Below are 17,487 nucleotides of genomic sequence, written 5' to 3'. Positions count from 1 at the left end.
CATGCTTTTGAGGACTTAAAAGCTTTCGAGTCAGCAGTAGGAAGTAGATGAATGGTTTCAAGCAGGAGACTGATGTGTTCGGGTTTGTGAGAAGCTCATCCTGGTTATTGTGTGGCTAATGGGTGCAGGAATGACGTGGGAAACCAGGTGGAAGAATGTTGTATCCACCCCAGCTCAGATGAGGGTGGTGGCAGTAATGACAGAAAAGAATAGATGGATTAGCTGTATTTTTGTGTGGAAACTGACAGACTTTGGATCAGGTCCACGGTGAGAAAGAGGAACGAATCAAGGATGACACCCAGGTTTTGGTTGTAGGAAATGATTGAGACTTGTGTCACATACTGAGATGGAAAAGACAGAAGGAAGAACAGGTTTGTGGGAGAAAATCAAGAGTTTTACTTTGGCTGCATTAAGTTTGAAATGCCTAGAATACATTCAGGTGCGGATGTCCGTAGGCTATATAAGAGATGTCTGGGCTGGCAATATAAAATTGGGGATTATCAGCTCATAGATGGTATTTATAGCCATGCAAATGTATAAGGTCGCCTTATGGGAGAGTTTCAGATTTCCAAGGTATGCTACATGAAAACGCAATTCTTAGAGCAATTCTTACAATGTGAGCCCATCATTTTTGTATACGTGCCTGTGAGTATAAATGCATAGAAGAGGTGGTAGAATGGTGATCATCATAGGCAGTGGTTAGCACTGAGGAGAAAGGGACATGAGACATGGGGGTAAAGGAGGACGTATACAGTGTACATACAGTGTGCTGAGCATTGTGATAAGTATTGACTTACTCAATTCTTATAAGAAGTCTTTAAGTATTTAACTTATCCCTGTTTTACAAGTGAGGAAACTTTCATTACCCTGTAATTAAAGCAGTTTTTGGCACGTAGTAGCCACAAGCAAACTTGTGAATGAATTTTGAATGATCCATCTGTTGGTCAGATATTGACAGCTAATGACCTAGGTAGGGCTTCCTCTTGGAATTGGGGACAAGGGCCCTCTTTTTGTGCTCGCCCTACTTCTCCTATCCCCTTAACTTCTTTTGCTCTCCTTTGGCTTGGTAAAAATGAAAAGAGTAGAGAGACTTTTTCATAAGTTTAAATAAATCTTAAGGGTAGTTTGAGGGGCCTGGGTAGAGAGTTCAGCAGCTGGGAGAGCGTGTGTGAGCAGCTACTTTGTGTGATGGCCAGTAGAGGATGCGACAGGTTAATTCTATGTCCATGAATCTGGACTTAGAGCAACAGCTGGCCCAGGTGATCTCTCCATCCTGCAGGGCCTTTAGTAGCAGGATGAGATGGTACCATATTTTACTGCTCATTCAGAACCTTGATCATTCATGAATATGAGTCATGCTGAGTAAAACGCTGAAGTCTTTCAATCTTTAGAGGAGTAATGATGTAAATCCATCGCATTCTTCCTAATAATACTGAAAATCAGATGATAGCTTAGAATAAAATGCAGTTGGAGGAAGAAAAACAACCTTAATTTGTTCAAAGCCCCATGATATTAGGATGGCAGCAGTACCTCAGAGGATTACTGACTAAAATCCATTGAACTCTAAGAATTCCCTCACAGGATAATCTATTCAGACCATCATATTTTCCTACCCATGCTTATGTATTATATATTTTTTTCTCAGTGCAGCTGTTCTCATGTTGCAGACCTTGCACAGTATGTGGATTTGAGCCATAAATATCTTGGACTTGTCCCGCCCCTCCCCACCCCCATGAAAGTTTGCTGCAAAGCTTTTCAGTCTACAGTTTGGGTCCCCCGGGTCATGTGAGCTAGGCCAACTGAAGATCTGCATAATGAATTTTTTGGATGCAGTTAGTCTGACATCTCATCAACTGAAACTTTAAAATATTTGCTATATTCTTTGTGTGAAGTTTTATCTTTATTTTTGCAGAAATGGTGCAGTGTCTAGTGGTGTTTGTAAATTGCCTTTTTTTTTTTTCCAGGTGAAAATAGTTTTATTATAACTTGCGATTACGGTATGTGTGTAGAAAAAGCCCTTTGGAGAAGCAAACCTCTTTCTCTAATGGACTAGGCAGAGCCGGCGTTGTTTTGTTTCTGTTCTTGAATTTACCTCAAGGGGGCAACAAACACTTTACTTTCGGATAAAAATTTTTATGGGATTTGAGCCTTCATTGCAACAAATATCATGAATGGCTCTCGGGAAGTAATAAAAGTACAGTCTGGGAGCCATGAAACCATCCATAAATGCTACACTGAATCCTGCCAACCCATATTCGACATGTTTTGCTTTTTTACTCCTGGTCTCTATACTTTTATGAGATTATCTGGAAAAAGCCAGTTTGTGGTATCTTGTTTGCTTTGTTGAGGTAAATTTTTACTGCCAATTCCCTATAATAGAGTTGGTATTTGTTTTTCAGGGAAGCTTTGTATAATCTGAAGAAATAGTTGTCTGGTTTGTATTATAGAGACATAGAAAACTATTTTCAAATGTTGACATCTTTGCAAAATGTAGAGCAGCCCAGAGATACTGTGTTTTGAACATAATGTTTTCTTCAAAATTTTTGGATGAGATATTTACCTTGCTGTTCTCTAAGTCCTCTTGCACAGAGGGTATTCATGAAAACTGTTTGGGTTACCCAGCGTGACCCACCTCTCTCAGAGGTAAGGTGATGAATTTCATGTTTATTTTACTAGTAGTTGATACTAGTACAACTACACAGATGTAATACTGACTTTGACAAGCTTGGCATAGGTGGGGTGTTTTTTGTTGTTGTTGTTGTTGTTTTTAATAAATTTATTTATTTTATTTATTTTTGGCTGCGTTGGGTCTTCGTTGCTGTGCACGGGCTTTCTCTAGTTGCGGCGAGCGGGAGCTGCTCTTTATTGCGGTGCGCGGGCTTCTCATTGCGGTGGCTTCTCTCGTTGCAGAGCAAGGGCTCTAGGCACGCGGGCTTCGGTAGTTGTGGCACGTGGACTCAGTAGTTGTGGCTCACAGGCTCTAGAGCGCAGGCTCAGTAGTTGTGACACACGGGCTTAGTTGCTCTGCGGCAGGTGGATCTTCCTGGACCAGGGCTCAAACCCGTGTCCCCTGCATTGGCAGGTGGATTCTTAACCATTGCGCCACCAGGGAAGTCGCTAGGTGGGGTTTTTTTTTAAGATTAATTTTAAATTAAGTTAAAAGTTACGTATTGTGACAGCTGAGTCAACCGTGTTTAAGGTTAAAAGTCTTTGTTCGAATTTGTTCGAACAAAGAATTTGTTCAAGTTCTACTATCAGCTCGAGTGTGTCTCTGCTTTGCTATCGTGTGTGTCATCTGGTTAAAGTTTTGCTTTCTTCTTAAAAGATTAGGAGTTAGGGTAAGGAAAAGCCCTAACAAGGTGAACTTGGTTGTTATTTATGGCAGGTTAGTAACAAGCAGTACGTTATATCCTTGCAGATGGAAACATTGGAAAGCTGAGTGAACAGAGAGGTCAAGGACAAAGCAGGTATGATTTCTGTGAAGGCTCATTAAATCAAGCAAAGTGATAATCACTCATTACTATCAGCTAGACTGAGACCGCAGTAATCTCCAGAGAGCATCAGTTACTGGTGACTATCATCCTCTAAAAATCATAGCTCTGGAGGTGAAAAGGACCGGCAGTGGGATCTGAGTCACCCGTTCACCAGAATGCAAATGTTGCCAAATATCTCAAAACAACCTTTTAAAATAGTTTGATTCCTTTTTAATCAGCCTTGCCCAGAAGCAGTTTTGCATTCAATTTTTAATGCTCCTTGGCTGTTTTCACAAGATGCAATTTAAAAGGGTAGTTACCCACCAAGAAGTAGGTGAGTCATACCTTCTCCCTGTGGAATTTTTAATTCAGTTCTGTTCCTTCCTCTTTTTTTCCCCCCTCCATCAATGACTTTAAATCCTCCAACTATGTCCTTCTGTGTCTTGGAAAAGCTAGAGTGCTAGGTAATGCTGGGTCCCAGGCCCAGAAGATAATTTCATAGACTTGCAGAGGAATGAAGAAAGCAAAGCAACCTACGAAGGCCTGAAAGTGGCCGTCTCCTGCCTTGCTGCCCTGGCCTTATTTCTGGCAGGCCTCAGAACCTCCTGGATGTCTGGGCTTTGGCTCTAATACCCTCCCCATCCCCGCCCCTCACTTTATATGGTTGATCACTTTTACTTCCTTGGTAATCAGATTTTCGTAGATGGTGACCAGGATCCTTAACATTGGCAGTCCAACCTAGGATACAATCTTAGTCATCATAAAAAGAGGTGATATTAGTTGTTTTTCTTCCAACATTTTATTTGAAACAAACAAATTTCCAGTGAACATCACATACCTGTCACCTAGGTTCTACAGTGTTTGCTTTATCACATACTTATCCAACTAGCCATTCCTCTGTCCATCCATCAATTCTTCTTTTTATTTATTTATTTATTTAACGCATTTCAAAGCAGGCTGCAGACTTCAGTACACTTCTCCCCAAATACGTGCATTTGCACATCATTAGCTAGTTCACTGTTTGTAATATTTTCTTTTCAAGTAAATTTACATACTGTGAAATGCACAGGTCTTATGGGTACTCTTTGATGAGTTCTAACAAATGCATATACCTGTGCAACAAAAGCATACTAAGATATAGAACATTACCATCGTCCCAGAAAGTTTCCTGCTGTCTCCTCCCAGTAAATCCTCACCTGCACCTCCCAGAAGCAGCCAGTCTTCTCATTTTTTCCCTTTCATAGATTAGTTTTGCCTGTTCTAAAACATCATATGAATGGAACCATATAGCATATACTCTTTAGTGTAAGGCGTCTTTCACCGAGCATTATATTTAGAGATTCATCCATGTTGGGTATTTCAGTAGCCGTTACCTTTTTAGTGCTGGGTAGGATTCCGTTGTATGCATAGAGCACAGTTTGTTTATCCATTCTATTGATGGATAGCTGGGCTGTTTCCAGTTTGTAGCTATTATGATAAAACTTCAGTGAACATACTTATATAAGTCTTTTTGTGAATATATGTATTTATTTCTCTTGGGTAATAACTGGAAGTGGAATTGCTACATCATATGTTTAGTTTTAAAACTGCCAGACATTTTCCCAAAGTGGTTGTACCATTTTTACTCCTACCAGTAATGTATGAGTGTTCATTTGTTCCACATCCCACCAGCATAAGGTGTTGTCAGTCTTTGTAAGTTTAGCCATTCTAGTGGGTGTGTTGTGGGTTTAACTGTCGTTTTAATTTGCATTTTTCTGATGACTAATGATGTTGAGCACTTTATTATGTGCTTATGCTTTCTATATATATTTCCTTTGTGAAGTGTGTGTTAAAGTCTTTTGCCCATTTTTTATTGTGCTATTATACATCCTGGATTCTAGTCCTTTGTTAGATCTATATTTTACAAATATGAAAACCCAGTCTGTGGCTTGACTGTTCATTATGTTAATATATTTGAGCAGAGTATTTTGTTTTGGTAAAGTCTAATTTAGCAATTTTTTCTTTCATAATTACTGCTTTTTGTATTATCTCTCACAAACCTTTGCCTACTCACAAGGCAAAAAGATGTTTTCCTGTGTTCTCTTCTAGTTATAGTTTTAGCTTTCATACGTAGGCTTATGATCCATCTTGATTTAATATTTTATGAATAGTGTGAGGTAAGAGTCAAGGTTTCTTTTTTTCCATATACATACCTAATTGTTTCAACATTACTTGTTTTAAAACTTTCCTTTCCTATATAGATTGTATTGGCACCTTTGTCAAAAATCAATTGGCTAGGGCTTCCCTGGTGGCTCAGTGGTTAAGAATCCGCCTGCCAATGCAGGGACATGGGTTCAAGCCCTGGTCCCAGAAGATCCCACATGCCGCGGAGCAACTAAGCCCGTGCACCACAACTACTGAGCCTGCGCTCTAGAGCTTGCAAGCCACAACTACTGAAGCCCGTGCGCCTAGAGCCCATACTCCACAACGAGAGAAACCACCGCAATGAGAGGCCAGCGCACTGCAACGAAGAGTAGTCCCCGCTCGCCGCAACTAGAGAAAACCCACACGTAGCAACAAAGACCCTGTGCAGCCAAAAATAAATAAAATAAAATAAATTAATTTTTTAAAAAATCAATTGGCTATATAAATTTGGGACTGTACTCTCTTCTGTTCCGTTGATGTGTTTTTGTCTTTATGCCAGTACCACAGTCCTGATTATTGTAGTTTTATAGTATACCTTGAAGTAGTGTAAGTCTTCTAACTCTGTCATTGTTTTTCAAGATTGCTTTGGATATTTTAGGTCCTTTGCCTTTCTATATAAAGTTTATGCTTGTCAATTTCTATTATAAAGTGTGATAGCCATATTAACAAACTGAAGGATAAAAACCATATGATCATCTCAATAGATGCAGAAAAAGCTTTCGACAAAATTCAATGATAAAATTATTTATGATAAACACTCTCCAGAAAGCGGGCATAGAGGGAACCTACCTCAACATAATAAAGGCCATATATGACAAACCCATAGCCAACATAGTTCTCAATGGTGAAAAACTGAAACCATTTCCTCAAAGATCAGGAACAAGACAAGGTTGCCCACTATCACTGCTATTATTCAACATAGTTTTGGAAGTTTTAGCCACAGCAATCAGAGAAGAAAAAGAAATAAAAGGAATCCAAATCGGAAAAGAAGATGTAAAACTGTCACTGTTTACAGATGACGTGATACTATGCATAGAGAATCCTAAAGATGCTACCAGGAAACTACTAGAGCTAATCAGTGAATTTGGTAAAGTAGCAGGATACAAAATTAATGCACAGAAATCTCTTGCATTCCTATACACTAACGATGAAAAATCTGTAAGAGAAATTAAAGAAACAAATCCCTTTTACCATTGCAACAAAAAGAATAAAATACCTAGGAATAAATCTTCCTAAGGAGACAAAACACCTGTTTGCAGAAAACTATAAGACACTGATGAAAGAAATTAAAGACGATACAGACAGATGGAGAGATATACCATGTTCCTGGATTGGAAGAATCAACATTGTGAAAATGACTGTACTACCCAAAGCAATCTACAGATTCAGTGCAATCCCTGTCAAGCTACCAATGGCATTTTTCACAGAACTAGAACAAAAAATTTTACAATTTGTATGGAAACACAAAAGACCCCGAACAGCAAAAGCAATCTTGAGAAAGAAAAACAGAGCTGGAGGAATCAGGCTCCCTGACTTCAGACTATACTACAAAGCTACAGTAATCAAGACAGTATGGGTTGGAGGGAGATGCAAGAGGGAGGGGATATGGAGATATATTTATACATATAGCTGATTGACTTTGTTATACAGCAGAAACTAACACAACATTGTAAAGCAATTATACTCCAATAAAGATGTTAAAAAAAAAAAAGACAGTATGGTACTGGCACAAAAACAGAAATATAGATCAATGGAACAGGATAGAAAGCCCAGAGATAAACCCACACACGTATGGTCACTGTATCTTTGACAAAGGAGGCAAGAATATACAATGGAGGAAAGACAGCCTGTTTAATAAGTGGTGCTGGGAAAACTGGACAGCTACATGTAAAAGAATGAAATTAGAACACTCCCTAACACCATACACAAAAATAAACTCAAACTGGATTAAAGACCTAAATGTAAGGCCAGACACTATAAAACTCTTAGAGGAAAACATAGAGAACACTTTGACATAAATCACAGCAAGATCCTTTTTGACCCACCTCCTAGAGGAATGGAAATAAAAGCAAAAATAAACACATGGGACCTAATGAAACTTAAATGCTTTTGCACAGCAAAGGTAACCATAAACAAGATGAAAAGACAACCCTCAGAATGGAAGAAAATATTTGCAAATGAAGCAACTGACAAAGGATTCATCTGCAAAATATACAAGCAGCTCGTGCAGCTCAATATCAAAAAAACAAGCAACCCAATCCAAAAATGGGCAGAAGACCTAAATAGACGTTTCTCCAAAGAAGATATACAGATTGCCAACAAACACACGAAAGGATGCTCAACGTCACTAATCATTAGAGAAATGCAAATCAAAACTACAGTGAGGTATCACCTCACACTGGTTAGAATGGCCATCATCAAAAAATCTACAAACAATAAATGCTGGAGAGGGTGTGGAGAAAAGGGAACCCTCTTGCACTGTTGGTGGGAATGTAAATTGATACAGCCACTATGGAGGACAGTATGGAGGTTCCTTAAAAAACTAGAAATAGAACTACCATATGACCCAGCAGTCCCACTACTGGGCACATACCCTGAGAAAACCGTAATTCAAAAAGAGTCATGTAGAACAATGTTCATTGCAGCTCTATTTACAATAGCCAGGATATGGAAGCAACCTAAGTGTCCATCGACAGATGAATGGATAAAGAAGATGTGGCACGTATATACTATGGAATATTACTCAGCTATAAAAAAAATGAAATTGAGTTATTTGTAGTGAGGTGGATGGACCTAGAGTCTGTCATACAGAGTGAAGTAAGTCAGAAAGAGAAAAACAAATGTTGTATGCTAACACATATATATGGAATCTAAAAAAAAAAAGGGTTCTGATGAACCTAGGGGTAGGACAGGAATAAAGATGCAGACGTAGAGAATGAGCTGGAGGACACGGGGAGGGGGAAGGGTAAGCTGGGATGAAGTGAAAGAGTAGCATTGACATATATACACTACCAAATGTAAAATAGCTAGTAGGAAGCAGCTGCATAGCACAGGGAGATCAGCTCGGTGCTTTGTGACCACCTAGCAGGGTGGAATGGGAGGGTGGGAGGGAGGGGATATGGAGATGTAAGTATACATATAATTGATTCACTTTGTTATACAGCAGAAACTAACACAGCATTGTAAAGCAATTACACTCCAGTAAAGATGTTAAAAAAAATAAGTAAATAAAAATAAAAAGTGTGATAGGATTGGGATTGTTTTTAAACTATAGAACAATTTTGAGAAAATTACCATTTAACAATATTGTTTTCCAGTTTATGAACATAGTCTATCTCCTAGTTTCCTTAAGTGTTTTTTAATTTCTCTTAGCAATCTTCAGTTTGGATATTTTGTATGCTTTTTGTTAAATTTATTTCAAAGTATTTTGTTGATGCTATATTAAATGAAATTTTTAAAAATTATATTTTCAAATTGTTTGCAGCTAGTATCTAGATACATGGTTGATTTTTGTATATTAACCTTATATCATATGACCTTACTATAAATTCACTACTTAGTTCTAAAAGTTGTTTTTGTAAATTTGCTGGGATTTTCTTCAACAACAATCGTATAATCTGCAAATACAATGAGTTTTAATTTTTCCTTTTGGATTTTCATGCTTTTCTTTTTCTTGCCTTATTGCAACAGCTAGGACATTCTGTACAGTGTTAAATGGAAGTGGTGAGAGTGAGTCTCTCTGTCTTCTTCCCAATAATACAGGGAAAACATTTAATATTGCAGGGTTAAGTACAGTGTTACTTGTGAGTTTTTTTTGTAGATACCTTTATCAGATTGAAGAATTTTGCTAAGAGTTTTTTATCATTAACTCATTTGTCTAATGATTTCTTTGTCTGTATTTAAATGATCATATGATTTTCCTCCTTTATTCTGATAATATATATCACTTTGATTGATCTTTTAATGTTAAACTAACCTTGCATTCCTAAGATAAACCCTATTTGGTCAAAATTTATTTTTCTTTTTATATATCACTGGATTCACCTTTCTAAGACTTTGTAAAGGATTTTGTTCTTGAGGGATGGCAGTCTGTGATTTCCTTTTATGTAACTTCTTTGTCAGGTTTTGGTTTTAGTGTTATGCTGGACCTATAAAACAACTTATGAAGTGTTTCCTCCTCTATTTTCTGAAACAGTTCATGTAAGATGAATATTATTTCTTCTGTAAGTGTTTGCTAGAACTCAACAGTAAAACTGTCCGAGACTGGAGTTTCTTTATGGGAGGGTCTTAGATGATTAATTCAATTCCTTTAATAGATAAAGGGATATTCAAATTTCCTGTTTCTTCTGTGTCCGTTTTGGTAAATTATATTTTCCAAGGAATTTGTTTTATCCAAATTGTCAAACTTTTTGGTATTAAGTTGTTCATAATGTTCCCTTATTTTGTTTTCAATGCCTGTAGGATGTTAGTGATCCATCCCTCATTCAATCCTGATATTGATTACCTGTGTTCTCTCTTTTTTTTCTTTATTAGTCTAGTTAAGGTTTATCAGTTTTGTTGTTCTTTGTAAAGAATTAACCTTTGGTTTTTATTAATTAATATATTTCTGCTTTTATTTTTATTATCATCTTTTACTTGCTTTGGATTTCCTTTACTCTTTCTATGCTTAAGTAAGGTATAGAAACTTATCACTACAGACCTTTCTTCTTTTCTAATGTAAGTATTTAAAGCTTTAAAGTTTTCCCCTAAGCACTGCTTTGGCTGAATCCCGCAAATTTTAATATGTTGTATTTTAATTATTATTCAGTTCAAAATGTTTCCTAAAATTGTTTGTATTTTGATCCATGGATTATATACAAATGGATTGTTTAATTTCTAAATTTCCAAAAACTTGGAGTTTTTCTTGATTTCTTAATGTCATTGATTTCTAATTTAATTCCATATTGGTCAGAGAGGGTCTATTCTATACAATTTCAATTTCTTAAAGTTTTTTTATTGAGGCTTATTTTGTGGCTCAGCATATATGGTCCATCTTGGTGAACAAACTATGTATATTTGATAGAATGTGTATTCTGCAGTTGTTGGATGTAATGTTCTATAAATATCAATTCAGTCAAAGTGGTAGATAGTGTTGTTCAGTTGGTCCTTGTCTTGGGGTTGGTTTGTTTTGTTTTGTTTCTGTGTAGTTCTATCAGTTGCAAAGAGAGAAAGAGAGATTAAAATATCCAACTATGATTGAAGAATTATCTATTTCTCCCTTTAGTTATATTAGTTTTTACTTCATTTATTTTGAAGATCTGCTGTGAGGAATATGCACATTTATGATTGATATGTTTTCCTGGTGTATGAACTTTTTATCAATATGAAGTTACCTTTTTATCATTATGAAATGTCCTTTATTTCTGGTCTTGAAGTTTCCTTTTTTTGATGTTAAATTAGCCATTACAGCTTTTGCATATTTACTGTTTTCCCTATGTAGTATCTTTTTCCATCCATTTACTTTCCACCCATATGTCTCTGTATTGAAACTGTGTTTCTTTTAACAGTCTAGTTGGCAGTTTTATGGAAGTCTACAGTCGTTGGGTCTTGTTTTTTTATCCATTTTGACAATGTCTGCCTTTTAATTGGAATGTTTAATCTGTTAACATTAGATACCATTAATATTTGCATCTACCAATTTAGTCACTCCCTCACTTTGGTTTTCAGTAGCCAAGAGTAATGGTTTTACTGAATACCATTATTGTCTAATTCTGTGCAATGCATTTTTTCTATATCCTTTAATAGGGAATGTATTCTTGAGAGAGAGAGTCTGTCATATCTAACACAATTCCTTGAGGAGAGAAGGTATAGTAAGTCCCTTACATACGAACCTTCAAGTTGCGAATTTTCAAAGATTTGAACATGTGTTTGCATGTCCAGTCACGTAAGTTAGTTCATGTGTCTGGAATTATCTGTAAAAGTTGGGTACCTAGGCTAATTTTGTTGGACTTAAGAACAAATTGGACTTATGAATGTGCTCTCGGAATGGAACTCGTTTGTATGTAGGGGACTTACTGTACTTAAAAAACATTGTTAAATGAGTGCAGTGGGAAGAACTGTGCATTAAGAATTAGGTTCCAGACTTATTTCTGTTGTTATCTTACATTATTAATGAGGAGGCAGACTATATTATTTCTAAAGTTACTTCTTTCTGTGACGTTGTATGCTTTGAAGATTTCTATTGGAATGGGAATTTTTATCTAAAAGATGTGCTCGAAGGTTATTTTTCATCTAGCAGTCACTTTCGGACAATGACAACTTTTCTATAACGCATTTATGTATATAGCCCTTAAATTTGAATGTGAATAGAATATTAAAAGAATGTGTAATAACCATGATTGTTTTTTTCTATTAATAGTACATTGCTGTTGGCTCTTCAGCTGTCTGATTAGGAGTATAAAATGGTAGCATTCTTGTCGGCTACTGAAAGAATCAAAACCGAAACTGTTAAGGGTTGTTTTTCATATATCTTAAACCTTGTCAACTAGCATGATAAGGGACCAAAGGTCCCTGATTACTCTCTAAGCTATGTTACCAGGTGAGTTTTTCATAGGTGTACTCATTTAAAAATTGAACTTCTGTTCCTGTCTGTTTCCTCAGTTTGTGTTGGGCAGAACCTTATGTTATAGACCCTCTTGACATAACTGCCAATATCCAGGAAGCAAACTTGACCACCATCTCAAAAGGAAAAAGATAGTTATTTTTAAATTCTCAAACATTCAACTCAGTCATTCTTAAGTTTGGAATATCACTAGCACAGCATTATACAGAACATAACATTTTGTTGAGATATTTTCCAGATATGATTATAGCCCCCGCACCACCCTGCCCCCCCCCAAAAAAGCATGTGTTCTGTGGTACTACTGAGGATTTACACCAATCACCCCAGATGTTATTTGGCAAGTCAAAAAAATCTTTGGCTGTCCAAAGAAGTTTATAAATTCTCCTTACTCATTTTGAGACTGCAGATGCAAAAGAGAGTTTGTACGTTGTGATTAATGAAAATCAATCTTTCATCTACATATTACAAATATTTACGTTGTGATTTGGTTTGAGCAGGTTGAGTTTGAGATAGAGGGATGTCCATGTAGGAAAGGGTCCATAAAACTCTCAGAAATTTGGGCTTAGACCTCTAGTGAGATTTCACACAGGAAATCTAAAGTAAGACACATCCAACTTAATTAATGACAGAGGTTTTAGAGAGGACTTCAGGAGATTAATAGTAATCAGAAGTGTTCTTTGATGCCACAGCCTTCTTGGAGTGAATCAGAAACCGTTTACAGAAGATAATAAAGAGACCGTCACATCGTCTTTCTTCAGTGTCCCCCTGGTTGGGACCTTAGTGTGAAGGGACAGTAAGTAATAACAATAGATGTCACTTTTATAGGTCACTTTCTTCCTTCCAGAAGTAGAAGCATGCTTTCCAAGAAATCATTTCTATCCAGTTATATATCTGCCACTTCTGGCTCTTTGTTCTTAAGTGGTTCTTGGCTTTAGCTGTGTGTCTTATCCCTACAGCTAGACTGTTGAGCATCTCTGGGACGAGAACTACTGTATCTTTACTTTCTGTAGATTACCTGGCCTAGTGTTAAGCAACTTTTAGGGTTAACTATTTGCAAGAGGAAAGGTAACCAGTAGAATTAGCTAGAGGCTGCTATGGGAGTAGAGAGAGACCTCCTATGTCTTCGGTTATGCCTCATTCATTTACTCATTCTTCATATTAGTAATTTTTATATTGAAGGAGAGTTTCTAGTGCTGAAGCCCTTACCTCTAAATGTATACGAGCCTACTGCCTTCCAGGAGCTTCCTGTCTAGGTGGATAGACAGACATAGCCACAAATAACAAGACAAACTCCATTCAGAGTATGGGCAAGGTACTTCAGGAATGAGAGCGCGGAGTTACTGAGAGGCGCTGGGAAGATGTCATGGCAGGAGAAATGTATTTGAGCTTTGTTTTTTTGTTTGTTTTTTAAAGTTTTTTTTTTAAAGATTTCCTTGTGCCCTTTTTTCTTTTTTTTTAATTTATTTATTTATTTTTTATTTATTTATGGCTGTGTTGGGTCTTCGTTTCTGTGCGAGGGCTTTCTCTAGTTGCGGCAAGCGGGGGCCACTCTTCATCGTGGTGCGCTGGCCTCTCACTATCGCGGCCTCTCTTGTTATGGAGCACAGGCTCCAGACGCGCAGGCTCAGTAATTGTGGCTCACAGGCTCAGTTGCTCTGCGGCATGTGGGATCTTCCCAGACCAGGGCTCGAACCCGTGTCCCCTGCATCGGCAGGCAGATTCTCAACCACTGTGCCACCAGGGAAGCCCTTGAGCTTTGTTTTGAAGTCTGGGTAGCGTTTGGTTTTTATTTGCTTTTATATTCCCAGGTTACTGTCCCATCTCCCACCCCCTCCCAGCCCCAGCCCCTCAGTTAAAAAAAAAATGCTGTCAGCATAAGTTATTGGCTTAAGTTATGGTTCACAGAGAACATTAGCATCTTTTATAGTTGGTGCCAGTCCTATGGCATACAGAAACGTGTAGGATCCAACATAGCCCCACAGTGGTGACGTTTAGGCTTATTTTAAATGACCCTATAATGCCACAAAAAGAGAAGTGGAATTGGAATCAGAAGACCTGGGTACAAGTCCTGGCTTTGTCTCTTAGAAGCTCATGATCAGGGTTGGAAAATTTGGTACATTTCGTAAACGCCCAAGAATTTAACAAGTCTGCCTTTCCCCGCTCCCCAGCTGTATGGTAGTTGAACTCGGTAGTAAAGGAGAGCCACACTGTCGGATGGCTGTCTAAACAGTGTGGCGGGTTATGGCAGGCCATAAAATGCCAGCTCAGATATTTTGCTTAGATGAGTTGACAGCCTTTATGAACATACTTGCAATATTTTGAAAAACCAATCATATTGATATCTTTACATCTCTCTTTAATGAAGAGGCAAGAATTAGTGATATGTAGAACTAAATGTAGCATTAACAAAAATCCTTTAAAAAATGATCTTATACTGTATAAGATGACCTTATATTCTGTTCTTTAGAAAATACTCCATTATTTTTGCTCAAATTTGATAGGAATTTCTGCTTAATTGCTTTTCAGATGAAAATACAATTCTGAAAGAAAGATAGTGGTAAATAGAAAATATTGGCTTTTAAAAACTTGAGTTATTTTTTGTTCCTCCGTTTCTGCTCCTGCAAAAGGTAATGACATTTTCCCCAAGAGGAAAGACACTTTTGAAATGGAGTTAAATTATTGTTTGTGAATAAGGTTTGCCTCTGTGTCCTGTACTACATTCTAACTACTTATGAAGAGACCTTATCATCCTCGCAGCAGCTTTCTCTATCAGTCTTGCTTGGGCCTTTGATGATCTGTGCAATAGAGATTAGCTAGTGGATTTCTCTTTCCTCTAGACGAATTCCCATCTGTGCAGTTGCCTGTCCTCTAGTTTTAGTAATGTAAGGTACTGTTGTGCTGCCAACTTTGCTGATAACTTAATGGCATCCTTTTAGGAAATACTGTGGGTTGTTTTTTTGTTTTGTTTGTTTGTTTGTGTTTACGTACTTATTTATTTATTTATTGGCTGTGCCTTGCAGCACGTAGGATCTTTGTTCCCTGATCAGGGGTTGAACCCATGCCCCCAGCATTGGGAACATGGAGTCTTAACCACTGGACCACCAGGGAAGTCCGAGAAAATACTGTGGGTTTTATAAAAATATCAGTGAATGGAGAGGTTTTATGATACAATTTTGGAATGCCTGACTGTAAAATGTTCTCACTTACTTTGTTAAATATACTCAAAACTTAGAGTTTTCTGCTTTTTGGTTTTTTTCAGCTGTCATGCAATATGCTTTCTCCATAATACGTTAGTGTTTTCTTTTTTTAATTTTTTTAAAAATATTTATTTATTTATTTTATTTGGCTGTGTCGGGTCTTGGCTGCAGTACGCAAGATCCTCGTTGCGGCACGCAGGATCTTTTTTGTTGTGGCGCACAGGCTTCCCTCTAGTTGTGGGGCACAGGCTCCAGAGCGTGCAGGCTCAGTAGTTGTGGTGCGCGGGCTTAGTTGCCCCGCGGCATGTGGGATTCTTAGTTCCCCCCAACCAAGGATCAAACCCACGTCCCCTGAACTGGAAGGCAGATTCCTAACCACTGGACCACCAGGGAAGTCCCTTAATTTTTTAAAACAATGGTTTTCTCCAAACACAATAATTGGTATTCGAAGAAGGTGAGTTACATGTATTCTGCATGCCTTGGGACCCACCTATTTGAGAGGCGTGAGACTTTCTGATCTGATTGTTTCAGAGAAGCTAGCTGTCAGAAGCAAGATTTGATAAGATCTGTGCCCTTTTTTGTCTTATGATTTATCGTTTAGTAACTATAAACTAGTTGTTTCCCTTTAGTTCTTGCTGCCTCTAGTAATCCTATATAAAACCTTAGGAATAGGGTAATAGTGTAAAGACTTTGAACGTCTAGAGTGAAAGACTTCAGAATCAGTCCTTCAGTTCAGTGATTCGTAACCTTCTTAATAATTATTATTAAATTAGATAAGTCAGTTTTATTGACAGTTATGAATGAATGAACTTAAAGGAGAACAGTAGTTACAACACTATGGAAATTTTATGATTTTTATTTTTCAAGAAAAAAGCTATGAACTTCTTTGGAAAGAAGGAAATTAAGTGGCAAAAAAAGGCTTCCCTCACCCTGCCCGAAGAATTGAGAAAGTTGTAGAAGGGTGCACTGAGAAGAATTATTTCGTTCTAGGAGAAGTTGAAGAGAGGACAGATCTGATGTCCCATGCTGAATTGTCCAAGCCGTGTGATAGAGTGAAACACAGAGCAGGAGTTTTGAAGTCAGGCAGACCTACCTTCAAATCCTGACTTGGACTTTATGAGCTCTGTACCCTTGGACAAAGTATTTAATCACTTTAGGAACTTCAGTTTCTTTATCTGTAAAATGGGGATAATAAGACATACTTCATAGAGCTAACGGGAGCATTCAGTGCATGTGGAGTATATAGTGCCGTGCTTGGCCGCAGTGGCCTCTGTAGGTAATGGTTCCTGTTCCATCGCATCAGCAGGCCACTTAGCAAGTCATTTTCCTCTTCTAGGTTCTAGCTTGAATCTAAAGTGGTACTCATGGGCTTCCCCTGGTGGCGCAGTGGGTTGACAATCTGCCTGCCAATGCAGGGGACATGGTTTGAGCCCTGTCCCGGGAAGATCCACATGCCGCGGAGCAGCTAAGCCCGTGTGCCACAACTACTGAGCCTGCGCTCTAGAGCCCATGCTCCATAACAAGAGAAGCCACCGCAATGAGAAGCCCGCGCACCGCAACGAAGAGCAGGCCCCCGCTCGCCACAACTAGAGGAAGCCCGGCATGCAGCAACAAAGACCCAACGCAGCCAAAATAATTAAATAAATAAATAAATAAATTAAAGTGGTACTCACTACTCTGATATCTGGTTTTAGTGAAGGAGAAAAATGATTCCTAATTTTGTAAGTTGTTGCTAAGATTAATAGGCTTGACAAAAAGACTTGTGGGTATAGAAGACATTTCATCTGAATTATTCCTATGATCATTATGCATACCCTCCCCTCCCCCCTCGTTTGTTTTCTTTTATTTACCATAACTAAAATATGGAGTGGAAAATAAATAATGCAGATGGTTTTCACTTCCATGAAAAATCGTTGCTAGGAATTGAAAGTTAGGGTTTTCACAGTTGAAATCCCTGCTTTCAAGGAGATTATGGCTGCAGCACACTGCAGGAGAATAATAACGATAATGGTGATGATCACATTGCTTTGTG

The 17,487-nt window shown here is 37.9% G+C and overlaps 1 protein-coding gene across 1 annotated transcript in view; it reads left to right on the top strand.

Annotated features, from left to right (window-relative positions):
- Positions 1-17,487, top strand: part of ELP3 (elongator acetyltransferase complex subunit 3) — a 115,828-nt gene that overhangs the window by 33,014 nt on the left and 65,327 nt on the right.

This window comes from Balaenoptera musculus, chromosome 6, assembly GCF_009873245.2.
Source record: "Balaenoptera musculus isolate JJ_BM4_2016_0621 chromosome 6, mBalMus1.pri.v3, whole genome shotgun sequence".
Lineage (NCBI taxonomy): Eukaryota > Metazoa > Chordata > Mammalia > Artiodactyla > Balaenopteridae > Balaenoptera > Balaenoptera musculus.
Note: the sequence above shows the minus strand (reverse complement) of the source record. Positions and strands in the feature narration are given on the sequence as shown.